The 26,964-nt window shown below is 42.7% G+C and overlaps 1 protein-coding gene across 3 annotated transcripts in view; it reads left to right on the top strand.

The window, feature by feature from the left end:
• Nucleotides 1–6,079: 6,079 nt before the first annotated feature.
• The window catches only part of TIAM2 (TIAM Rac1 associated GEF 2), a gene marked incomplete at its 3' end in the record, with an annotated part of 132,374 nt that continues 111,489 nt past the window's right edge, over nucleotides 6,080–26,964 (top strand). For all 3 annotated transcript variants that reach the window (XM_082215182.1, XM_082215179.1, XM_082215180.1), the window contains exon 1: nucleotides 6,080–6,468. The remainder of the gene's footprint in view (nucleotides 6,469–26,964) is intronic.

Here is a 26,964-nt window from a genome sequence, read left to right as displayed (position 1 = left end):
ACTGGATAATTTGTGAATCTAGCCAAGGCTTCCCCCCGCCCCTCTTTTTCTTTTTTTGTAACAGTACTCAATGGCATGGAGTACCAGCATCTCTCCCCCCCCCTCTCTCTTTGCTGCCCATGGTTGACACTTGGGCTGACACCCATGGCAATTTTATCAATATATGAGTACTAGCACCTCTTTTATCTTTACCCCAAAATGTACTGAATGTAGCTATAGTGGCATTGCTGAAGGTTTAGTTCTGAAAATAACTGCCATGTACACTAAGGATAAGGCTTGCTCCCTAACCCTGGCAGGTCACAAGTTATGCAGGGTAGAGATAAATATAAACACTTTATATTGTTCTTGGTCACCCCATGGAGTGTGAGAAAGCTCTCAGTAGATGGATTTCCATTTTCAGGTAGTCCTTTTGCATTTGTATATTTTCCAATAAGAGGAAGGTCTTGTTAGCTCCTGTTAAGCATTCAGTGTCCAGAATCAACAGAATCTGATCTGTGTGTTTCATTCCATCCCTCCTCCCCCATTCCATATGGTACCTGGAGTCTGCCATGTTTTTTTTATCCTCACACAGGTTATAGAAATGCTTATAACTTCTTTCAGTCTGAAACAGCAACTTTTTCCCAGGGTTCACCACAACAGAATGGGTGCTTTCCCTTTAGCAATTCCACTGGGCTACCCATAAACTTAAAAGATCAATAAGCCAGTCGTTCTGTTTGCAATGTGTGCTTTTTTTGCTGCTTCCCAGTTTGCTTGAGGATAGTGAGTGCTAGTTGTCGAATCTTATGCAGGTGGGGGTAAGTCTTCTCCGAAAGTATTGGAAATCTTCTCTGAAATAATGGGAGCATCAGATCCAGAATCTATTCTGAAATTAATGGTTGTCCCACCAGTAGCTTATTCTTCTGTGAGGGTTAGTGTCTTTCCAGATTATAAAACTAGCCCTTTACAGCTGCTGTCGCTTTTTGCACCATCTGACTGGGTATGGCATTGGATGGCAAACTGGCCTACTTTGGAACATTTCCCACACTATGCTCCTTTGGCTCGGCAAGATATGCACCCGCCAGATATGCTTTCTAAAAGGGTCCTCTTGTTGCTGCTGGGTGTTTTTTTTAATGGCTGGACTGCCTTTTCTGGACTTTCCTTTTTCTGCTTTTGGAGAGACATGAAGAGTCAATTTGCCATTTTCAAAAGGGATGCTGCAACTGCTTCTACTGTTTTGTGGACTAGAAGTCACCATTTCCAGATCAATCCCAAGTTATCTTTTATCCCTCATCTGGACTTTACTTAGATTGCCTTGCCTGCTCTAGTGCTTTGTGAAGGGTTAAGTCCTTTGCATAACAACAAGTTCTTCTTCATCAGCATCAAATCCACAGTTTGCAGTTTGTTCATTTTCATCATGAAAAAAAAAGTCATCTCTTTGGGGGATGCAAGTGTGTGGCGCAAGGCACAATCAATCTTAATTGTGCAACCTGAACTTGCCAATGTGACTGAATGCACTGAGGAATAGCAACAGGCTGAAAGTGACTTAAAATTGGGTGAGGGGGGAGTGGAATGAGCACACAATCCCTGCCACAACGTCTCTGCATGCATGGGTTCCTCATCAAATCTTTGCACATTCAGCCCAAATGTCTGAAGGGGTCTTCTACATGCTTAGAAGCCTCCACACAATTGTGAACCCTGCAGACACACCCTCTCCTCCCCCCTCCCCAGGCTTTAAGCCCTCTCATGTTCATGCAGATGCCTGAACAGGGCTCTGGTGGTGATTAACTATATAATGACTCTATCCACACATCTGGTTTGCTTGTAATGTAAAAGTTGGGAGGGGGGTTCCTTTTCTGTTGTCTTGCTAGCATAAAAAAGTAATTTTCTAAGAATGTGAAAACACCAGTTTAGTGGTAAGCTCAAACACACACACAACACAGTGAAAGAAGAGATGAAGAATTCTGCCCAGACGGACAGCCAGAAATAATTTTTTTAATATAAAAGCTCAACTGAAATTAGATCACTTAGTGGTTATGTTGAAGACCAAGATATTCCAATGGAGAGACAGGCTTACCCTCAACACAACACAGTGGCGGGAGTGGTATAGCGGAATAGCAAAACATACATTTGGGATTATGTCATAGAGGGAGGAAAGACACATTAATCTAATCCAGCAGTGGGGTTTCTGTTTTGCCCAAACTTCAGCACACAAAACAGAACAGCCATTTGGGTATTTCCAGACAATTCTCCTTTCTCTCCCAAAAAGTATCATGCCCCTTTCATCCCTCCAACTGGCTACCTCCTAGCAACCTAGCCATTGTTCTTATCCATTTTCCTCACAATGATTTTAATATAGCCACCGTCATTGTGAACTATACCCACTGGGAGTTCTGACAAAGCCTGATTTAAGGGAGTCTCCCAGAGAAATTAAATCAGCATAGGAAACAGAGCTTCTTTCACTTAATTTCTGTTCTCATAATTAGCTTCCTTTGTACAGTTGCCCTCTATAGACTGTGTTTGTATATGTGTGTGCATTATGTTCTGTTCTTCATTTTTTCCTTGACCCTTCAACGTCCAATTTAGCTGGATTCCCCCTTTCTAATAGAGTAGTTGCATTTCACACGTGCCACTTTACCTTTCGGGGTACGTATGACTGTAAGTCAGTAAAACATGTGTTCCATGTTCTGTGAAAATTCCACCTATCACGTGTACATATGTTGGGGAGGAAGCTGATTTTCAGTGCATATGCATTCAGACAAAGAACAGAAAAAAGAAATACATATGCTGTAATTATGTTTGAGAGTGCAGGGGCCTCCCCTCCCCTTCACACACGTATGTAAAATGTTTGGAACAGTCCTCAGGGCAGTTTTGCAGAGTTTGTGATGCCGCGCATTCAAGCAACTTTAACGCCTAGTCGTAATGATCTTACCAGGGGTGCTTCTTTAGACAGCATTGATTATTACTTCACTTCAGAATCTGGTAAGCCAGCCCCACTGGAATTGAGGACCCTTGTACTTATTTTCTTGAGTGGACTCTTGGACACCTGCCCCCAAGACCTGCCCTGAATGCACTACTGGCAGCAAGTCAAATGCAATCTACTAACCAAATGTGGCAGGGAGCCTCCCAAAGGTCTCTCCAGTCTCACTAACATTCTACACAGATATGTAGGGTAAATGTGTGGATGTGCCAAGCTATTACAGTGGTACCTCGGGTTACAGACGCTTCAGGTTACAGACGCTTCAGGTTACAGACTCCGCTAACCCAGAAATAGTGCTTCAGGTTAAGTACTTTGCTTCAGGATGAGAACAGAAATCGGGTGGCGGTGGCGCAGCGGCAGCGGGAGGCCCCATTAGCTAAAGTGGTGCTTCAGGTTAAGAACAGTTTCAGGTTAAGAACAGACCTCCAGAACGAATTAAGTACGTAACCAGAGGTACCACTGTATCTATTTTGTCTCATTTGTATTGTTTCCTCCCAGCACCTTGTGAGACGTTCACCCTATTAGCCTAAAAGCGCTGAGGAGCCAACCTGCTGTCACTGAGAGGCAGGAAAGTTTCCTAGGAAACAGGGTGGAACAAACTGTCGATACTTTTTTTTTTTTTTAAGGTGCAATGGTACAAATCATTCATTTTGCTCATGGAACTTAAGCACTGCAGCCTAAATCATTCAGGATAGACATTTAACAAGGTGGACAGAATCCAACAGCACAATTCTAAACATTTACACTCAGAAGTAAATACCACTGAGTACAAAGTTTATTGGGGCTTTTTTGGTAGAACATGGTTAGAAATGTCAAGATCCAGAGATTACAGATGCAGACCCTCCAAGTGTCCCTATTTTCCAGGGATGTCCCTGATTTAGAGAAGCCTTCCCGGTTTCTGATTTGATCCTGGGCCTTAGGATGTCCCTATTTTCATTGGAGAAAAGCCATCTGAAAGTAATCCTGTATAGGGAAGTTTTTTAAAATAACAATACTATTTTATTATGTTTTATAGATGTTGGAAGCAGCCCAGAGTGGTTGCGGCAACACAGTAAAATGTGTCAGGTGTAAATAATAAAATTATAACTATAGGATGGGATGTCCCTGTTTTCATCGGAGAAATGTTGGAGGGTATGCAGATGACCCCCATACATCTATACCCCTATTAAAAACTACTCTGAAGTGACTCTTTAATTATTGCAAATGAACTAATGAAAGTTAAGAAGGATGTTATGCACCCACATAAGTAGTCTGTTGCTTTGAGTGCGATGGAGAAAACTGTTCCATGGCCAGCACTGAAATAAAATCCAAATACCAGTTCAGCTGGCTTCCACACATGTAATGAGGGTCAGGATGGGGCCAGCCCAGCCAGGAGGTGAGGTGGCTGCCTCAGGTGGCAGGATCCACAGGCGTAGCAGATCCTATTCTAGCTCTTTATGCCCCCCTCCCATTGTTCCTGATGAAGATTTTCACTCACCCCTTCTTTCCTGGTTGCGAGGGGAGGGCATCACTTTGCAGTTTGGGGTGGCCCTGGGCAAGGGCATAACCAGGATTTTTGTTGGGGGGGGGGGCAGAACCTCAGATTTGTATTTATTTGTACTGATTTAGGGGGGCAGCCTCCCCCCTTTGACTACACTCATGGCCGTGGGTGAGGATGCCATCTTGCCATTCACCTCCACTTGGGAGGCGGGGCTGTAGCTCATTGGTAAAACATCTGTTTTGCATGCAGAAGGTTCCAGGTTCCCTCCTCAGCATCTCCAGCCCCCTCTTTGAAATCCTGGAGAGCCACTGCCAGTCTGTGTGGACAGTACTGAGCTAGACCGACCACTGAGATGGGGCTATAAGGTATGGTTACCAGATTTTTTTTCAATGGATCTGGGGACACTTTTTTTTTGAAGCTGAGTAGCAGCAGGGAGTCAGTAGTGGGGATGGTGAGGCAAAAGACCCTGGGCCCAAGCACACATGCATATTGCATAAAGGTGCAAAGCCCTTCTTTCACACCTTGTGAAACATAAATGCGCAGGGGTTTTTTTAAAAAAAACTAGACAATGGTGCCTGCCTGTGGCTCCCGAGCCTCCCCTGATCTGTCAAAAGGAAGGGGGCAGGTGATCAGGGGAGGCTTGGGAGTCATGGGCGGGTGGCGCGCCGTTGCCCAGTCTTTAAAAAACTCTGTGCATTTATGTTACATAGGGTGTGAAAGAAGGGCTTTGCACCTTGCCCGGCAAAGAAACCATGCACCTTGTGCCTCTCCAGGCCAATGGCCGCCCGCCAGCAACTCCTGAGCCTCCCCCATCAGTCAAATCAAAGGGGGAAGGGGGCAGGAGATCTGTACCACTGGACGTCCCTGGTTCCCCTTTGGCAGTGGCGGCAGCAGCCCAGAGCCAGCCAGAGCCAACTGCGCTACCAGGCTGGCTCCGGGCTGCTGAGGCTGTCACTGCCACGTTTCCCAGGGACAGATGTGCAAATCTGGTGACATTCCGGGGATGGAATTTGTCCCGGGACAGATTTGCAAATCCGGGGACGTCTTGTAACCCTACTATAAGGCAGCTTCCCAGGTCCCTCAGGCCGCCATATCCCTTAGGCAGCCTTTAATTGTCTCAAGGCCCTTTTGATAGCAATGTGTGTTCAATAGGTGTCGGCGGTCCTATGAAAACAAACTACCTCAGACACACAACATTTCGGAGCGCAGCTCTTGAGGAAGGAACGAGAAGTCATGCGGCCCCAGCCTGCCTCCCGCCCCAAGCAAAGTCCTGTGCCCGGACTGCCCCGCCGCCACAGACAGGCAGCTTCTGCCCTGATATTCGCTCTCCCGCGCAGTGGCGTAGCGTGGGTTGTCAGCACCCGGGGCAAGGCAAGTGATTTGCGCCCCCTAACCCGTGGATTTGCGCCCCCTAACCCTAACCCCCAGATGTTGCAGCTGGTGCGGCGGCCCCCCCCCTGCACCCCCCACGCTACGCCACTGCTCCCGCGCAAGACGTCGAGGAGTGTTAGGTGGCAGCCGCCCGGCAGGGGCGGAGCTGGAGGAGGAGGAGTTGCTCGTGTGCTGCTGTTTGTCGGCTGTGAGGAGCAGAGTCCAGCCGGAGCCCGCGCCCAAGCAGCCGCCCTCCGCGCGCGCGCGCCGGCCACTTTCCGAGCGACCTCCGAGGCGCGAGCAACTCGGCTCCCTCGGCGTTTTCCCATTGGCTTTCTTGCCGCGGGGAGGCCGCCTGCTGCTGCTGCTGCTGGGTCTGTGAGCGGCGCGAGGCGGGGCTGCGTTTGTTTGGGATTTGTACTAGCCCGCCGGGGGAGAGCCTGTGCGGGGAAGAAGAGCCCGCGGGGCGGAGAAAGCCGCTTCCCCTCTCGTGGAAGGCGAGGGCGAGCTCTCGAGGGGAGGAGGAAGCCCATTCCAGAGGGGCTGAGTTCTTCTTGTCAGCACACAGAACAGCAGCTCGGCGGCCGCCCTCGGAGGCGGACGGCTCTGCTCAGCCTTGCGCGGGTCTCCTCGGAAGGAAACGCTGCTGGCTTACCCCGAGGTAAGGAGGACTAGGCGGAGGAAGGGGCATCCTTCCAGAGGGCTTTGCGAGTGTCTTCCCTTGAATTCCCACCAGCACGTACTCGGGGTAGACCCGCTGAAATTAGTGGGTGCAGCCCATCTAAGACCATCGGCTCTGGAGCGGCTGAACTGATTCGGCGCCTTCAGAACTTCTCTTGTTTAGGTTGGAGGTGAGCTACGAAGCTCGAAGCCGCCGCCCTCTCCTCAAGTTGCTTTAACACTGCAAAGCTCGGCTTTTGGTTTTTTGTTTTTTTTAAATGGTTTCCTTCTGGAAGGTGGCGGGGTGTGAAAACTCTACTGGGATAGACGTATGTCTCCCGCCTCTTGTTTGCTCCGGCGTAGACCCGCTGAAGAAGACAACAGGTTTACTTTCCTGGGATTGAGTCCCAGCCGTGGTGCATTTGCTTGATGCTTGGTAATCACTTCAGCTGCGAGAGTTTTGCTTGACTAGGCGGCGCCCGTTCTAATCAAATGAATTCTTCCTTCTGGAACTTGTAGGGGAGTCCTATTCAGGTTTAATCAGAAGCAACTCAAGCCCCACAATGTTCGGTGGGATTTGTTATCCAGCGCGTGTGTTTAGGATTGCAGCCTTCAGGCTGTGTGGTCGGCTATTTAAGGCATGAGCACGAGTCTTTTTGGGAGTGGGTTTCTGATCTGCTCACAAGCTAGCCTGTGGTCTAGTTGGTAGAATCTGTGCTGTGGAAAGTTGTGGGAACACTGCCATATTTTTAATGCGTTTCTAAATTGTGTGCTAACCTACTAGTCCAGCAGGACAACGACCTCCTATGCGACTCTGCCCTTGGCATGTCCTTGATATTATAACACCTGTTTTAGTTACCCACCTTTTTAAAGCATTTAACTCTTAATTGGAGTGATCGTTGATTTCCAGCATGGATCTAGAGAGCAGTTATTAGCCCACAGCAATTCAGAGTACAAAGATAGGAACTTGTTTGTGCGTCAGCAGAGAGCATTAGCCTGGCTACACACCCCATAACAGCCAAGCTATCTTGTGCATTTATTTATTTTTTTCAGAAGTTTCTATACTGCCAATATTAAGGGAGAACAACATGGTAAAATACAATAACATCCCAACAATAAAACAATTACAAAAGGCACCACCATAGCTGGATTAGTTAAATTTTCTGTAGTTTTGTGTTTTTGAAGTTATTTTGAACTACATTTGAATTCTTAAGTTCTTGTTTCAAAATGTTTCTGTGTGCGTATGCTTTCCTTGGTGCCCATCACAGAAAGGCACGCCTACCAGAGTGTCTGGATAATTTCACTGCAGTTCTTTAATCAGAAAGCATCCAAGAGGATACTAAAAATAAGCATGGTAGTTGTTATGAAAATGTTTCTGAACTTTTGCTGCTGGAGGTCCTGGCTGGATGTGCTGTACAAATACAGTAACTCATAATAAATATTGCTTTCTTCTTGAAGTGTTTAATAGCTTTCCTGCATAGTACTGAACATGCAAAAAAAGAAAAGAAAAGGGGAAAGCTGCTAAGCAAGATTGTCTCCAAGTCTTTGGTTTGTTTGTGGAGCTGTTATTTAACAAAGGCTGGAGGCAGATAATAGGTGCTTTTCCCCCCTAGGGGGTGGGGAGATTGTTGCCCATGGTATATACTCTCATCCTATTTTTTCCCTTTGGTAAACTAGTTCAGTATGGTTCTCATATCTATCTATCTCTATCTATCTACCTATCTCTCTCTCACACAGCAGCACCAGTGGGACAAAGAAAATATGTACACCATCCAGACCACTGTCCCTCTCAAACTGCTTTCAACTCTTCTAAAAATTGTCTCTGACCTCTCCCTGATTTACAGATGCAGCATGCATTACAGCCCAGAGCACTGGGGTTAGAGGAGTAGATTAATTTTATACAAAGACAGACCAAAGCTTAAAACTAGGAATACAGGAGACCGAAAGAAGTTTGCTTGTTACAGAAATGTAGCTTTGGGAAGTCCATATGTCTGGGATACTTTGTAAAAAAAAAGTATCCCTATCTTTCTTGAAAGAGAGTGGAACTAGAAACAAAGGTGTTTGCTAGCTACATGCTTTTGGTAACAAAGAATGATGATGAGAGGGAATCGTGGATTCATGGTTTAGGACATGGGTTATTAAAGATGCCCCTTCACACTCCTGAATCTTTGGAAATTGGCCTTTATCTGAAGACGTGGAGCCTTGCACTAAATTCTGTGCAGCTGGAGCTCTTGCTGAGCTGAAGGTTCTACAAACCCCAAGCACTTGCTGCTGGTGACACTTGTAATTATTAAGTCATCTGAGTGTTGTGATAAGGCTATTATTCACAAATAAGATGTGGCTGCCACGTCCAATTTCTCCCACTCATGTATAGTGTCTCCCTTCCCCCAGCTGCTGTGGTGGGTGACCTACTTATTAAAACAAGAGGCACCTGCTTTTAATTCCTTTCTTGAATTTAGGATTCTTCATCTTCTGTACATCAATAGTTTTTTTTAAATAAAAAAACAACCTTATATTATACTAGAATAGTCTTTTATTTATTTAAATCATTTCTATACTGCTTTACATTTCTGAAAGGAAAATCTCTAAGCAGTTTGCAAACAGAACATGACAAAATATCATTTTTTTTTGTTAAACAAAAATCACTCGTAGTAGTCTGCCAAAATTTGTAGAGATTACTATCTTTTAAAAAACACTACAGCAATAGGTAAATGTTTTAAATGTCAAACAAACTTGTAAGGAGAATTTTGGATTTAGCAATGGGAAATAATTTTAATCAAACTTGTGACCTTGGGTTATGTGTATATGACTTCCATTGGTTTTGAGATGGTATCTTGATGGTATGAAAGTATAAGGAGTCTCTGCTGTGACTTTGTGAATGCTGTTTTTCTTGCTCCACCCAGAGCTCTGCTTGAAACTAAATAAACCTGTTCATCAATGCTTATCGTGATGCTTTTTGGTTTTCTGCATAAAGATGCATGCAATATACAGTAAGCTACTGGGAATCATGATAATGGCATGGTTATTAAACAAGCACATCCTATAGGTGTTAAGTGTGTTTGATGCAAATCATCTCTTGCACTGAGATTATTTCATAGTCCACTTACTTTGGTTCTTGAAAACATTCATACTGTGTAACCATGGAAATGCATATTCTCTTTCGAAAGCTATTTGCAAGTGCCACACCAGCAGGAATAATTAGCTACTAACCATTTACCAGTTGTAAATAGGTTTATTTTCTAGTGCATCAATTAAAAGTGTCTTTGTTCCATCTCTTTTTAATGAATATTAGTTATAAAAAAGAACATATTCGCACTCGCTAGTTATAAAGCAAAAGTGAACAGATTTAAGCATCTCCCATGGGAAAAGTTAGCTATAAACATTCCAATACTACTTAAGCATTGAATAGTCCTGTCTTATGTGTTCTCATGTTACTCCCTGAGAAACTTGGATCATTAAAAAAAAAAACAAATTACACTAAACCTGAATAATCTAGATTCTAGAGGCTCTGGACTCCTGGATAATGCTGCTTTCCATATTACCATTTTATATTACTGTTTACATAGTACTATTTATGTAGGGACGCGGGTGGCGTTGTGGGTTAAACCACAGAGCCTAGGACTTGCTGATCAGAAGGTCGGCAGTTCAACCTGTGATGGGGTGAGCTCCCGTTGCTCGGTCCCTGCTCCTGTCAACCTAGCAGTTTGAAAGCACGTCAAAGTGCAAGTAGATAAATAGGTACTGCTCCGGCTGGTCACATGACCCGGAAGCTGTACGCTGGCTCCCTTGGCCAATAAAGCAAGATGAGCGCTGCAACCCCAGAGTCGGCCACGACTGGCCCTAATGATCAGGGGTCCCTTTACCTTTTATCTATGTATGTAGCACTTTGTAGGATAGGAAGTGTTGGAAAGATGGGCTCCTGCCTAAGGGAACTTACAATTTATATTATGAAGAAAGAGATGGCTACAAGGGAAAGGTAATGGGGGACAAATCTGTATGATTACATGTAAACATACTAGAAAGCATGGTTATAGTAGCAGAGGAGAGGAGAGGCAAAGGTTCTGTGGAAAACACTGTTTTTTTAGGTTGGCTTTGAAGAAAGAGAGGGCAACCTGTGAGTATCTTCCAGGCACAAGATAATGGAGAAGTCATTTAAGGGAGAGAGAAACCATTCAGGAGGCTGAAAGTGGTAGAGTTGAAGGCACTAAGGAGGACAAGGATGTATGGACACAGAGGTGGGCAAGACCACTAAAGACTTTGAAAGTACTAAGGAGCTTCTAAAGATTATAGGACAGATTGGAAGCCAGTGTTAGGAATGGAGGGGGAGTGTCACATGGTGTGTATGATGACAGTATCAGTGTGAAAATTTAAGTTGTGCATTGTTACAGTTACCTACAGTATCTCTTGGAAGACAGTATGTGAAGTAGAGTGGAAATTTCCTAAGTGGCTGGGCAATCCCTGCCTTATGGGGCTTCCAGTGCACAGAAGTGGTGGCATCCATGTGAACAGAGTTATGTTTCAGTAGGTCCATACTCTCCTCTCCTCCAACCCCTACCTTGTTAGCCTACCTCTTTATGGCCCCTTTACAGGAGCTGATTCACAGGACATAGACCCATATGAATAGCAGTCACACATCTGGACTAGCAGTGGCTTATCTAAGTAATGACCCATAAAATCATGTGCGAACTCACTTTCTTTGTAATATTTTCACCACTCAGGCTTGTGGATTGTGCTCTTATGCTAAATAATAAAGGCTGCACACCAAGAAGTTAGACCTGTTTTGTCTATTGTGAAAAATGTAAGTTAGTCTCTCATCTTTGTAGCTATCAGAGCAATAACAACTTAGCTTGCCCAAAAGGAAATTCCTACTCTGCAGAAAGAGGGAGAGTGGCCAAGAGAGGACACACATCATTCTAATTAATTGAGTCACTTTGCATCATTAGGATACTACAGGCACATGTGTTTTTCTCTCACAATTCTGGAATTACAGAGTTTGCTCAAAAACAGAAAGGTGGTGATTAGCACTGGAGTGTGGACTGAACCCATATTACTCCATGTAGTATTTTAAATACAGTGGAAGCTCGGGTTGCAGACGTAATCCGTGATGCATGCACGAGCAGCAAAACCCGGAAGTAACCCTTTCCGGTACTCCGGGTTTCCCTGAAAACGTGTAACTCGAAGCGTCTGTAACCCAAGGTACCATTGTATATGAAGGGAAAATATTTATTTGTTTCCACATGTTGTGAATTGCCATATTACCTGTAAACATGATAAAAGCTTTGACCTTGTCTCACTTGCAGCAGAGGATACCTATTTGCTTGAACCATGCAAAAGATCTTTATGTAACCTATTCTCTACTTTCCATATGAAATTTAATACTCTCATTTTTTAGGAAGGTTGACTTTTTTGTTTTTTCTGTATCTGCCCTGCATCACTGAGATTTGGTATTTCATTAATTATATTTGATAAGTTGCAATGCAGCTTCAAATTTCAGCTTAGCCACAGCAATATGGCTGAGTAGGTATACTATACAAAATGGCTCTGCATCTCACACTCCAAACATGTTTGCTCTGGGTGGTTTCCTTCAGCAAACTCCTTAAGTGGAATTGTCAGATGAACATCCTGAAATATCTATATTGGCATTCCCAGGAGCCCTGATTACTTGGTAGATGTCTGATGGTTGTGCATACAGATCTGTCACTTATACTTTGTATTTGCCAAAGGAAAGACTAGCACAACATTAGTGTATCTGTGGCAAACATGAATGCTGCATAAAGTGTGGAACCACTCCTTAGTCTTGTGCTTGATCTGCTGTTAAGAGAATGAAGCATAATCTCCATTGTGATATATAAGATACATATTGGCTGAAATAATACTTTTTGAGTACTGGAGACAAAATAGGAAATTTATTCTAGAGTTTCTGCTTTTGATCAGCCTCTGGGCTCTCAAGAACTATTTCCAAAGGATGCACACACATGGATGGGCATATTGCTGTGTTGCCAGATTTCTGCACACCTGTATTTCCATGCAGGCACGGGTGGTTTGCTGTTTGCCAGGAGCAGGCACTGTGTGATCCATGATAGTAGCTTCTAGAGCTGCAAAGAAGAAAACAGGGTAAATCACTTAGAGGTTTTAACAATTAAGCAGTAGAAAGACCTTTAAAACAAGCAAACAAACAAACAAACAAACAAACAAACAAACACAGACTTAGTGAATTCTTAAGACCAGAGTAATTATTCATATAAAGTCTGAAATCAGTTATTCATTTTATGTCTGATTCAGACCTAAAAAAAATGATGCCATGATTGTGGAAATAGCACCACACTGATACCTCTGTAGTGTAATATTGTATCCAGGAATGGTTGAGCAGGCATCTATGGAGGAGAGAAACACTGGTTTCCATGCATGAATCTGTCCTTAATAATCAGTATATTTTATAAGTTCAAAGATTTGACAAAAGGTAGTTCAGAAAATATATATCAGTTTGGGACTCAAAGTGGAAGAAACCAATCTGCATTTTACGTGCATTTCTGATGTATTAAGAGTTAATTACAGTGGTACCTCGGGTTACATACGCTTCAGGTTACAGACTCCGCTAACCCAGAAATAGTACCTCAGGTTAAGAACTTTGCTTCAGGGTGAGAATAGAAATCGTGCGGTGGCAGCGCGGCAGCAGCGGGAGATCCCATTAGCTAAAGTGGTGCTTCAGGTTAAGAACAGACCTCCGGAACGAATTAAGTACGTAACCAGAGGTACCACTGTATGCATCTCCCTTCATGTGTTGGCATGAGTTTTCTCCACCCTTGGGGGACCTTGTATCTCCTAGGAGAAGTGCATTGCTTCCCTCTTTAAATGTAGTACTAGAAGCATGAATAGTGATGCACTGAGTCAGTTACCTATCTGCTTTTTGTGTCATCAATAGAGATTCCCATTTCCTTTGTAGAAGTATGGTGTGTGACTGCTTTGGCGTATGCTGATGTTAGTTGTAGTGAACGAAAAGACCCTGATGTCAGTGGTCAGATAAGGGTTTATGTGTTTGTGGGATGTGTGTTTATTCTATGTGGTGCAACCTTATCTGGAGTAAAGACAGAAACTAGCACAATTTCTAGCAATGAGGTGATAACTTTGTACATGGTATCAGGACATGGGTATGATTTCTGTTTTTCCTAAGAGAGTTACTTTTTTTAAAATCATGTGTGCTTTGTAATATGTATGTGATGTTTCTGTCCTATAATATTTATTGTGTGTGTGTGTGTGTGTGTGTGTGTGTGTGTGTGTGTTTATAGAGGCCTCTGAATTCTACTGTGCAGAACATTTTATTTAAATAATTGTGAGCCTGTAGGGTCATCTAGGGTAATGTTTGCTTTTTGAATAGTTTGGGCCTCTTTCATTGTTTGCATCTATTGTTACCAACAGGGGGGCTAACCTGAGCAGAAGATCGGGGGTGCAATGACAAAAGAAAATAGATGTTCAAGGATTCAACTTCTGAGTAAGAACTTATATAAGAACTTATATACCCAAGAGTACACAGAATACCCAAGAGTACACAGAATTGCAGTGTTGAAATAGCCTTCTATGGCCATGGTCTGGCAGGTTTTGGGTTACTAGTTTCATTGGGATAAATAATAATAATGCTAATGATAATGATAATGATGATGATGATGATTGATGATTATTATTTATTATTATTTATACCCTGCCCATCTAGCTGGGTTTCCCCAGCCACCCTGGAATGTATGGAAGCAAAATTCTAATCTTGAACTGTTGAGCTTTAGCACATAATAAAAGTGCAGTCATGTGTATACAGGTGTAATTAGGCATTTTTGCTGCTCTTTCCTTTTTAAAGTTGTGTGAATTTTGTGTATTTAATTGAGGCCCTTGGGGTTTTTTTGGGGTTTTGTTTTTTTTAAGGAAGCTGCTCTTTATCTCCATCCATGGAAACTGTGTGTTGTGGAATGCATTGCTGTTCATGACAAGATGCTTTCTGACCTCTGGCTAAGCAATAAATACAATGAAAAATACCATTTGGAACTGGGAATTTTGTTGACATTTCCAGGGCATAAGAAATCCATTTTGATTTTCTAGTTATATTTTGTATAGTTTTTATTAATTGGCATCATATTCCAAGAATAGTGGCTTATTTAGTGGTTTTATTATAAAGTACAGGAAACTTTTAAACCGAAGACAAAGCAGATTTCAGTCAACAGCTGAATACAGTTATTGACCTTTAAATAACCACATCCTTTTGTATTTACATACGTGTATATGAATATTTGAGTTGGGCTCTCTAATATCCACAAATAAAGTTGCTATCCTCCTACCACATTCTATCCATATGGTTACATTTCCTTCAACTTTGCTGTTATAAGATTCTAATTACTCTGAGAAGACTGGCCGGAAAAGAAGAATTAATTTTATTAAACAATGTAGTATGGGCAGACGAATAATTTACTTTGGTTGTAATGGTTAGCATATAGGGCGGGTTTTGTTTATTTTAGAATGCAGAATTTGTTTTTACAAGAACTGGAGTGAGGGGAAAACATGATGGGGTTGTGCTTTAATGTTACAAAGATTTTGCAAAGAAGGGTGGCCAGTCTTACTAATTACACTAGAGTCCATTTGCATTTTGCAATTGCGGTGTTGCTCCTTTCTTCCACTCAGGCAATGTGAAAAGCTGCAGGTCTGTGGGTAGAGACCATACAGCAACTCCACCCCACACCCAAGTTTGGGCAATATCTTCCCCTCTCCCAGTTCTTTAGTGTTTTCATTTGCCTGATTTCATGCCATGATTCATTTCTTCTGGATTACAACAGATTCCTCCATGCATTTCTGAAACGTTGCGAAGTGCATGAGATGTGTGGCCAGTTGCTGAACAATTGTGATCCCTTCTGACATTTTGCTGATCAAACATTAGCCACACATACTTCAGACAAATGCATAGGGCATGCCAGTTTTGCTTCAGCTACTTTTAAAATCTCGGTATTTGTTTATACAGGAATTCCTAGCACACCCATCAAATGGTTCCAGTTTTATTTTCACAGAGAGTTACTGTTTCTTGTGACACTGCCCATGTATCAAAATCTATAACTAAATGCGATTTTGGAAGCCAGATAATGAATAAAATGTAAGGTTCTCCGCAAGGAAAATGAAATTATGCTTAGCATGTTGTTGGTTTAATAAACCAAGAATGTTTGAAAAAATAATATAAATCACAATCATAGCATAGTTTGGGGGGGGGGTACCAAGTGTTATAGATGGACAAAAGTACCAGAGGTTTCTCCATTATTAACACAGTTCAACATTCTTTGCCTAGAAAACTCGTTGGAATTCACAGTCTGTAATTTGGCATAAAAATTGAAGTAAACCCCAGATGCTTTGGGGAGCATATTGAATATTTCTCAAAAGTAATGAATGGTTCTATTTCACCCTTTTCTTTTTTTAAATAACCAAACCCATAAACCACACACATGTATTTTCACATTTATATCTTTCTCCTTCGCACATATTTTCATGGCCTGTTGTTCAACAGCAAGCAATCAGCAGGTCAGAAAGCATTAAAAATAGTTCACATACTAGGCATGCGAGTTATATGCCCACAGTGTATTTGACTGTGCCTACACCTGTTCATAGTCAGTATATCATGTACAGCAATGCTTAAATAATTAGGAATATGCATTACTTTCCATTTAGCATAGGCAAATGCTCTGAAGCACTGTGTGAACTGTGTAGCTTTGTTCCAATTATGCACTCTCATGCACTAATTCAGCAGCACTGCACAACACAGGTGATTATTCTGATGCACAAAATGCAATCCTTCTTTAAAAAGAGGGGGGGACCCTTCCTAGTAGCAAACAATTTCTTCAGTGTTAATCTGTGCATACATACTTATACAGGCTACCCCCAATATTAAGGAGAATAGGGTCACTGTTTCCAGCTCTGTGCTGTAGGGCTAGGGTGCATGGGCTGTTAGGGAAGTTAGTACCTTTGGTGGGGACACATTGTGCTTCTTTTGTATTAGTTTGCCCACCTTTGATCCCCATTCTGCACTTAGCTCAGGGGTCAGCAAACTTTTTCAGCAGGGGGCTGGTCCACTGTCCCTCAGACCTTGTGGGGGGGAGCGGACTATTTTTTTTGGGGGGGTGAACGAATTCCTATGCCCTACAAATAACCCAGAAATGCATTTTAAATAAAAGCACACATTCTACTCATGTAAAAACACCAGCCAGGCCCCACAAATAACCCAGAGATGCATTAAAATAAAAGGACACATTCTACTCATGTAAAAACACGCTGATTCCTGGACCGTCCGTGAGCTGGATTTAAAAGGCGATTGGGCCGGATCCAGCCCCTGGGCCTTAGTTTGCATACCCATGACTTAGCTCTTATATGTGGCTCCTAGAAGCTGCCAGCCTGTGATGGCGGCCACACCCTGGGAATAAATTTGGCTGGCTAAACCAAGTGAGGGTAGCCAATGGGTCTCAAACTCTCAGTGTGTTAGGGACTTACCCTGCATGCAAAAACAGGCTCCATTTGAGCAGACAAGACTAATAGTGGCCTCAACAGGCAAGAAGGCAGTTTCTGCACATGCTGTAAAGAAGCAGATGGGGCTTGTCAACCTGGGAAGGTAGCCAATCTAGAAGAAGTAAAACTCTGGTCCTAAACCTCTGCTGCCTTCTGGGATATCTTCAGGAGAAGAAAAGGCTAAGGAGTAAACTCTAAACAAATCCTGAGTCCCTAAGATGGTTGTATTGCTCTGCTGTCCTTTGGACTACATCAGTGAAGCTGATACACACTGCCCAGGCTTGTTCCTTGGGGAGATCACTGTTTCGCACTGCAAACTGCCAAAAATGCAAAGTCCAACAAAATTGCCTTGCTGACAATTTCATTTTCCAGAAGATGGGAGAAGCAACAGAGGGGTCCATCTCTCATGGACCTGGTTCTCACCAACAGGAAGGAACTGATTGACATGAGCCAACAGTGTGACGCGGCAGCTAAAAAAGCCAATGCAATTCTGGGCTGCATCAATAGGAGTATAGCATCTAGATCAAGGGAAGTAATAGTGCCACTGTATTCTGCTCTGGTCAGACCTCACCTGGAGTACTGTGTCCAGTTCTGGGCACCACAATTCAAGAAGGACACTGACAAACTGGAACGTGTCCAGAGGAGGGCAACCAAAATGGTCAAAGGCCTGGAAACGATGCCTTATGAGGAACGGCTAAGGGAGCTGGGCATGTTTAGCCTGGAGAAGAGGAGGTTAAGGGGTGATATGATAGCCATGTTCAAATATATAAAAGGATGTCACATAGAGGAGGGAGAAAGGTTGTTTTCTGCTGCTCCGGAGCAGCGGACACGGAGCAATGGATCCAAACTACAAGAAAGAAGATTCCACCTAAACATTAGGAAGAACTTCCTGACAGTGAGAGCTGTTCGACAGTGGAATTTGCTGCCAAGGAGTGTGGTGGAGTCTCCTTCTTTGGAGGTCTTTAAGCAGAGGCTTGACAACCATATGTCAGGAGTGCTCTGATGGTGTTTCCTGCTTGGCAGGGGGTTGGACTCGGTGGCCCTTGTGGTCTCTTCCAACTCTATGATTCTATGATTGATGAAGTCAAAGTACAGGGAACCAGGGGTGCCACCTTGGATAAAATATTGTGGGGCAGGTAAGCCCCACTTCACATAATCAACCACAAGATGCAGCACACACATCAATTTCAATGACAAGGCCTATCAACTGGGGGGTCCCCTCAAATATTTTATTGGGTGGGGGCAAAGGGACCTGAGCCCCTAGGAGTTGGCTCCTATGCAGGGAACCTTGGGAGGAAGAGCGCATGTCCTCATTTGCACAAGACAAATATTGCAATCACTTCTGGTTCTAACATATGAGGTTTTGCTGCTGTGATGTGCTACCCATATATGAGTTTTCCCTCAGATCCAGTTTTAGTTCAGCAGACACAGATGATTAGCCTGCAGTACTACTAATACCTGTGATGCTGAGGGATTCTGATACGGAGACCACCTTTCCCTTCTCCACATGCTTCCCCTCTGTTGATTTATTTTTAATTCCTTGTGCAAGCTTATTAGTCAGAATATGAAGCACACTGCCATATCTCAGTAAGATCATGTTCAAGTGCATTTTGCATTTAAGTTTTAAACTTTGAAGGTTTAATACAGGGATCCCTAGCCTTTTTGGACCCTGGCACACATTTGAAAATCGAAGAAATTGTCGTGGGTGCCACAAAATGCCCATTTCACAGAAGTAGAAAAGGCAGTACTTAGACCCCCCCAAAAATAGGCAAAATACATATACCCCCCCCAAAAAAAAAACCAACAACACGGGTAACCCTCCATTCTGGCAACCAGAAAAGTGCCCATGGGTGACACACTGAGAACTCCAATTTTAATGTGAGTTATTCTGCTGACAAAACATCAGAAGGCAAAATGTGGGATGATTCTATCCTAATTAAAGCTCATCTCACCACTTTTGTTCTTTAGATAAGTGGTTGTGGTCTGCTTCTAAATATTTTTATATAGATTTTAAAAACGTAAAGGCTTCAACTAGAGTGTAATGAACCAGCTGGGACAGAGGCAACAGTATAGCCTGAACAGCTTTTATACATTTTTCACCTTATATGGAAAGGTGTCTGCAACTTGTCAGGCAGAAGTAATATTTGCAGCTGTTATCACATTCCTTGAAGTCAGAAGAAATAGCTTATTTTTTACTGATAGAGTAAAGTTTGTTGCATTTGTATGCTGGTTCAGTACTGGTTTGGTACTATCTATGTTACTCTGGACAATTATTATACCTAGGCAAGATAATACCTTTTCATTTCTTAGTGCTCTGTTACTGAATTCTTTCCTTTTCTTGAATAGACAACTGCAGATGGCTCCAGCTATATTCATGATTCTATCTCCAGGGGCTGTTGATATTTCCAAATCCAGTGCACCCTACCAAGCCACTTCGTCAGCAACAACCTACCATTGAGCCAGCCAGCCTTCCCCACTTATCCCTGTTCCATAGGTCCAGGATGAAACTGCAAACACATTGTAGCACTCAGTATCGTAGCCTAGTGTGGTACCAAATCCTGCGCAGCCTTTTATTTTTGCCTATGGTGGCCCCTCACAAAACCATTTAAAAAAAATTGTAGCCATGTTCATGTGAACTTTGTGTTGTTTTTAGAAAAAAAAATCTCCATTTCAAAACGACATTTCCTGTGTCTACCAAATAACAAAACACAAGTTCTGTTTGAGCAGTTTCATATTTGCTGCATTATGTTTTAGTCTTCAATTAATATGTAATTAATATAACTAATGCAACTAAACGACAATAAAACCAGAGAGAGTATCCTAGACTTTTCAGATGTGATCCAGCCAAGGCATGTTAAATGTCAATGATTTTGCTTGGCAAGTTAAGCTTGTGTTTTATTTTCTTCCATCCAAATTAATAACCTTAGGAGAACTTTGTGGCAGTGGAGTTGCACCCATTTACCTCTTGAGGAGAAGGCTTGAATTGGGAAATAGTTGCAATACTGTACCCTGCATGTGTGGAAGAGAGCAGAATGCTGACCAGGTCCCTGCTGGCCTTGTCTAATGTGAAGTGCTCTTACTGTAAAATTCATACGAGCTCTCCAAGCTGCTCAGATTTACTGTTAAGTTTCCACCCATGTGCTTGAGCATTGCTATTTTAGTAAGTTGAAGTCTATATATAGGAATAGTGGTAAAATTTAAATACTGTGCAAAACTTTGTCTTAAAGATAGAAACCTTTTGAAAAATCGAGTTATAAAAGTAAATGATATTGTATGGAAACCAAATGTAAAAGGATTTCATTTTGGTTTGTTACTAAGCAGATGACTAATGTTTCTGCTGGCATGCAGACCCTATAATTGGAGAATCTAGCATGTAAATGTTTTAAATACCAGGTTTGTTTCTTTTTGATGCATAGAACTCGGAGACTATGATATCCAGGATACACAAATCTGGGTGAAATGTTCCATTCAAAGTTCCACCGGAGGCATTTTAAATTCACTCCAGTAGGATTTCTGTAAGACAGAACTGAGTTATGCCCCAGAGTTTTATATGTTGGCACGGCCATTGCAAAAGTGGGAAAGGAGGGGCAGCTACTCGCATCATAACCTTTTAGAGATGTAAGTAAACACATGAAGCTGCCTTATTCTGTCCATCAAATCACAATTTGTCCATCCTAGAGGTCCACAACCTTTTGAGGCCAATGGGTGCATTTGGATTTTTGAGCGAGTGCGGCGTGTGCTTCCCTTTCTGTCCACTTCTGGATCAGCTCCCCACCCCAAAAAGATAGAAAGAGAGAAAGCACTGGTACACACATCACTTTGCCAAGGCGTCTGGCAAAATTTGGATCTAGCAGAATTAATCTGGGCCTTAAAAATTACATAGAGCTGAGAGGGGACATGGGACAGAGTGTTGCTCCTCCAGCTCCCTCCTTCTGAATGCTTTTAAAGGTAAATAAAGATAACCATGAGTGGGTAGAGCTCAGAGGCTTTGAGAGTACTAGGGGCATCTCGAAGATGCCATTGTTTCCACAAGCACCACATTGACAACCACTGTTTTTGCCCAGTGGAATCGGCAGCAACTGTTGTAATGAGTTCTGATATTAGCTGGAGAGCGCAGGAACTGAAGCTGACACTAAGTTACTCAGCTTGAACTGTCCTGGTTAAGGTATAAGCAGGACTGAGTGTATTGTGAACGTTTGTAAATTTGCCAAGAAAGGTTGAAACCTAGCTTGGAAGACATGAGTACCCTGGGAATCTTGAGGGTGGTCCCCCCCTCCATTGCTGCTATTTCAGAAAGCTGATATCCTCTTCACTAAGGGAAGTTGGTGTAGGCATGCTAGCAGCATCTTCCAAGACTCAGAAGAGGGATGCGGTGGAATTCCATAATCAGCCCCGCACAGAGCTTTCTCAGTGCTTTCTCTTTACCCAGCTACTCTTCCTTGCTCCTTTGTTTGATTCTTGCCCTCTAATTCCTATATATACTTTTCTTCCTTGCAAGGAAAACTCCTGATTCTTGAAGACTCAATGAATTATGGGATGGGATGTGTGGCAAGTGCCAATTTGCATAGCTAACCCAGAATCAAGATTCTGTCATGTGAATCTCCATGTACAAAAAGTGGTTGTTTTCCTTGAACAGTCCCCCTGCCCAAACCAGACAATTCATTTGCTTCCATCAAATTGTGATAAGCCCAAACTCAGATTTGTTCTGCTTATTTAAGCAAAGTGAAGCCAAGTAAAGATGAGCCTACTACGATCTGAAAAACCTATGTAAAAGTAGGTTTGACCTGATAACTAGTAAATCTAGTTGAATATTCTCTTTCAGTTATTGTTGCCTGGCCTTGAAAATGCATTGTCTGTAAAATTCAGTTATCTGGAAGTTAACAGGTAGGCACAAACTTTGTACCTGGAGAAAGAGCTGAAGGTATGATGAGTGAACAAAGTCAGCTGACAAAGAAATCCTACTGGGCCAACGCAAACAAAATTTAAGGTGTATTAAATGCCAAATCCAAAGTCCTGTTGGGCTCATACTAGCAGGGTGGAATGTCTAGAGGGACAATTGCCACTCCTTTTGGTTCTTCCTGGGGGAAAAAGGATTTCCCTCTCATTGGGGCAATTGGAGGAAAATAAACTTCACCTGCTCTACGACTGCTGTAATTTTTCTTTCTTTCTGGGATGTGCTGATGTACTATTTTGTGGCACATAGTGACAAGAGTTTTCACAATATTTTTAACAAGATTAAGCTCATTCTAGTGGCAGGAATTAGGAAATATTTTGTGCCAGATTAGCTCATGGCTCAGGAAACATCAATCCAAATAAAGTTCCATTATGAAACTTGGAAGGAAAGGTTCAAGCAAAACCATTATTTTTGGATGGAACACTTTTCTATCACTTAAAAAAAAAGCTGACTATTTTTGGGCAGAATTTCTTACTCCTTTAAGGAACCCAACAGAGTTCTGAAACTATTGAAATGGGTAATGAAGAGTACATCCAGATTAGGAACATCTGGTCATAGTAGTATAAAGCAATTAATGGCAGGTTCATTAACCAGCTATTAAAGACCTGGGTTTGGGTGGAGTAGAAGCATGTCTTGGCTTCTACCCTTTTATAGTAAAGTCCTCAACCTGAAAAGTATCTAAGCACATCATAGGCCAAAATGTGCCTCAGGCAGTGACTACCAGTAAGGTGTAAACAGCAGCTATGCAGGCTTCCCGTAGTACATTCTTCCATTATGCAGATGTCCTGCCATTGCACGGATTTTGCATAATCCCATCTTCAAATGACAGAAGAATTTTAAAAAGTAAGTTCATGCTACTTTAAACTGGGCTATGTCCTCAAGCCCCCAAATGTTTAGGTACCTAACATCTGTCAAAAGAGGACAAAACCCCCAACACGATTGCTACGTAAAATTTTATTGTTCAGTTATATTCCACTTTTTATTCTTCCATGGATATCAAGGGAATATGCTGGTGTTGTTCATTCATGACCTGGCCTTGTCTGGCACTGATTAGACCTGGAACTTAGCTGAACTTACTTTACATAATAGTGGCTGCATAGCATGTGTTAAACTGTGGTGACTACTTGTGCTGCTGCTGATTTCTTGTAGCCAGTCTGCATGCTAAATCATAGTTTAGTGTTGCAAGAATAAGCCTAGGCAAGCTTTGGACTCACAAATTCCCCCTCCCACAAAAGGAGAAGTTCAGAAACTTTAGCTTGTAGCTGACATTAATTGAAACTTTTCATGGTGCTGAAAAACTTCGAACCCTGGTAAATCTTATCCGTAGCTTGTTTGAAAGAATCCAACTTCGAACGATGGGTTATGTAAATGGCTTGGTTAAACAGTAATCTGGCTTGTTAATGTTAATCAGTTTTGGTTTCTGTTCAGACAACATGCAAAACTAGCTAACAGAAATTGGAAGGAGAAGCTTCTGAATGCCTCTTTGCAACTACATCTACAGAAAGGGGAGAATAGAGGACCCCAGCCATTGTTGCAGCTTGTTCTTTCCACACTAAACAATGGTTTAGCATTATGTCTGAACATGACCAAAATTTAGTAGTCATCCCAGTGTGATCTCCTTTCTGTAGCATTCCAAGTGACTGCAGCAGAAGGATTTGGATAATGTTTTGCGTATTGCATAGTTGAGGGCAGTAAATTACTGCCTCCCTGTGCAGGTACATCAATCATGTAGCAAACTTTTTAAAGCAGCTGCCTCTTGGTTCTTGCCTGGGTAGTCTCTTTTGACCTGGAGTCATCAAGTTCTGTTTGAAATATTGGGAACATATGAATCAGTGAGACATCACCTTTGCGTGTCCTTCAAGGGAGTTAAGGCTCAGGTGTGGAATAATGGCATCACATTGCTACTGCATGCAATATATTACAACTTTGATAGGAAATGATTTTATGATCCTTTCCCCACACAAAGATAGCTTTGTGTAACTAAGATACAACATGAAGCATCCCTTATGTGTAACAGGTTGGACAGTTGTTCTCCCTGACCAATTTTGGTTTTTTAGGCTGCTATTTGTTGTGTCTCTTTCCTTAACCAATCACTCTGTTACCACGGAGTTGCTGTTTGCACCAGGAGTGGTCAGCATCTTGTCATGGAAAATCAGGCACTGCAATGAACTTATGCATGGTATATGTATTTTCATTGAACTCTATTGCTTTGGCAGCATAAACGTAGCTTTAAGCAGATGTAACTATTACTTATGCTTAATAAATGTTACTTCATTGTGTGTTTCCCTTAGACATTCTAACCATAACTTATTATTGGTGTTGTTCCAGGTCTGTTAATTGGATTTCTGCTAATAAATTTTACACATTCTTCATTTATAGCTCTCCAGCAATTTTAATTGAAATCAGTTTCTTTTCTGGTTGCATTTGAAGACAAGAATTCCAATGTTGTAATGTCCTGTTTTGTACAATGTTGTAATGGTTGGAATCTTGGGTATTTGATCAGCTTCCACTATGAAACAAGGTTGTTTTGCTTTTGAGGAAGTGTCCGACACAAATGCAAACAGTCTTGTTATAATAGCTGGGAACAAATAATCTCTTTCAAATCTTATTGCTCATGCTTCCTTTTGGGTGCGATTTCCAGTTTGGTGTTGATATATGCTAATTCTGTTTTGCCTTGTATTATTGAGACAGGAGTTCTACTTCTTAATGAAATTGTGGGTAATTTGTTTTTGAATCCTTCTGGAATAGATACTGGGTCCAAAGCACGGAAATTAATTGTTCACATTGAAAATTAGATTTGATTCTCCATTGTGTTACCCTTTTGAGCTTAGTATATTTCAAGAACCTTCCTCACAAATGCTTAATAGATAGAATCTTTGATTGGTTCAGCACCAAGTAAAAACTTTGACTGGCAAAATACTTGTAGAACCTCAAGCACTCAACAAGGAATGAGCTAGGATTGAGAGTTTGTGGCTCACTAAGAACAGAAGCTGTTCCTACTCTATATAGACAGCAAGGCTGTATTACCTGGCCCCAGTCCAAGACCTGAAGAGCTTTAGGATGCTTTTTAAGGAGCTGGCCCCAACCTGTCCCCCATCTGAAAAAGTTTCCTATGAAGCACAGCTATTCCATGTGAGAAACAGAAAAGCAGTGATGCAGTGTTTATGATATTTATGTGAAAATTGTATTTTTCAGTTGAGTATTGAATGGTATGAGTGCCCATATGCCTATTTACAGGAAGGACCAGTTAGCTCAGTTGTCATTATCAGCTCCATGCTGTAACCAAGGTCGCAGGTTTGATCCCCAGAGGACCACCTGCATATTTATGCATTGCAGGAGGTTGGACTAGAACAGTGTTTCCCAACCGGTGTTCCGCGGCACACTAGTGTGCCGCGAGACGTTGCCTGGTGTGCCGTGGGAGGGAGGCAGGTGAGTCGGGCGGCGAGAGGCGGGGCGGCGGCGGCGAGGAGAGGCCGCCCAGTGCGGGGCTCTCGCCGTCTGCCTGCGCGGCTGCCTGCGTGGCGCTGACGTCACGGGGCTGTAACGTGCCCCACATAGGCACACGCGGGGCGGCGAGCGAGCTCCCTCCCACATCCCATCGCCGCTTGCTTCGGCCGGCCTACTGGGCTGTCGCAGGTGGAAGGCCTGCGCATGCGCGAGGTTTTCGCGCCTTCGGGATTCCCTTCACGCCTTCCTCCTCCCGGGTCCTTGAGAGCGCGGGAAGCGGCAGTGCGAGACCGGCGTTGAGCCTGGTAGGTATTGCGCTTGCCAAGGCAGTCATTTGGGAAATGAAAACTTGCAAAGCAAGCAACCAGTTCAATCTGAAGTACGTGTATGCTTAATATCCTGTATCTGAAACCTGTTCTGCCCCCTCCCCCACACTTGGTGCCATTTTCATCTACACATGCAGCAGAGTAAGTTGACCCAGAATAGTACCAATTCAGATGGCAGATGGGAGAATGACAGTGCTGAATGCTTTCCCATGTAGAACAGTCCCTGCAAATAAAAACCTAGCATATTTGGAAGAGGGATGCTAGCCTAACCATTACCTTCTATGCTGTTACTATTTTTTTATTTTTTTTTACATAAGTAAAAAGTGACCTTTCCCCATCTGGCATGGTGGTGTGCCTCGAGATTTTTTTCATGAAACAAGTGTGCCTTTGCCCAAAAAAGGTTGGGAAACACTGGACTAGAAGACCCTCGGAGTCCCTTCCAACTCCACAAATCTAGGAGTCTACTGAGCTCTGCCCTACCACAGCCAACCCCACCCCTTCCATCCATAGGGGTGTGTTTGTATAGAGAGGGTGCGTGTGCTGCATGCTTGCAAGACAGTATTCTTTTGTTTCCACCCAACATGGGTTCACAAGTCACCCCTTGTACTGTCTTATTGAATAAGGAAGTCTTCACTTTGATGCAAGGCGTTAATAATTCTGTGAGCAAATACCTTGTGATACCCATGATCTTGGGCTATCTCAGAGCTAGCTTAATCTTTGATCCTGAAAAATAATAACAGCTTCTGGGAAGCTTTTATTTTGATGTCTAGATAGCCAAGTGATGTTCAACATCTAAGTGATGTTGGAATACATGCTTTCTTCCCCTAGGCAACTTTAAATTGAAAGAAAGAGCACATTTATTTAATCCATGATTTTTTTGTACCATAGTAGTCTTCTACATCCCCAGAGTTCTCTTTGATGGCAGACAGGCAGTGGTCAGGTGCCTCTGCTGTTACCATGTGATGCCTTTTAACACAAATGTTCTGTGATAATTATCTCTATTAAGTAACCTCCAAAAGCAAATTCTTAAATGTCCTCATAATAGTTTGTGCTTCACTTCCTCCAGGAATTTGAAAGAAACTTTTCATTTTAAAATAGACCTACTCTTCTTTCACTCTAGAACTGTTGTAAAAAATAAATATCTAGTACAACAAGGTACTAAATTCTGGGAAGAAGAAGCAGAAAAGCAGGCTTGTTAATTTCAGTTTCATATTAAATGCATCCAGAAATATTGCATGTTTTTCCTACT

This window comes from Podarcis vaucheri, assembly GCF_965113315.1.
Source record: "Podarcis vaucheri genome assembly, chromosome: 3".
Classification (NCBI taxonomy): domain Eukaryota; kingdom Metazoa; phylum Chordata; class Lepidosauria; order Squamata; family Lacertidae; genus Podarcis; species Podarcis vaucheri.
This window is presented reverse-complemented; position numbering and strand designations above follow the sequence as displayed.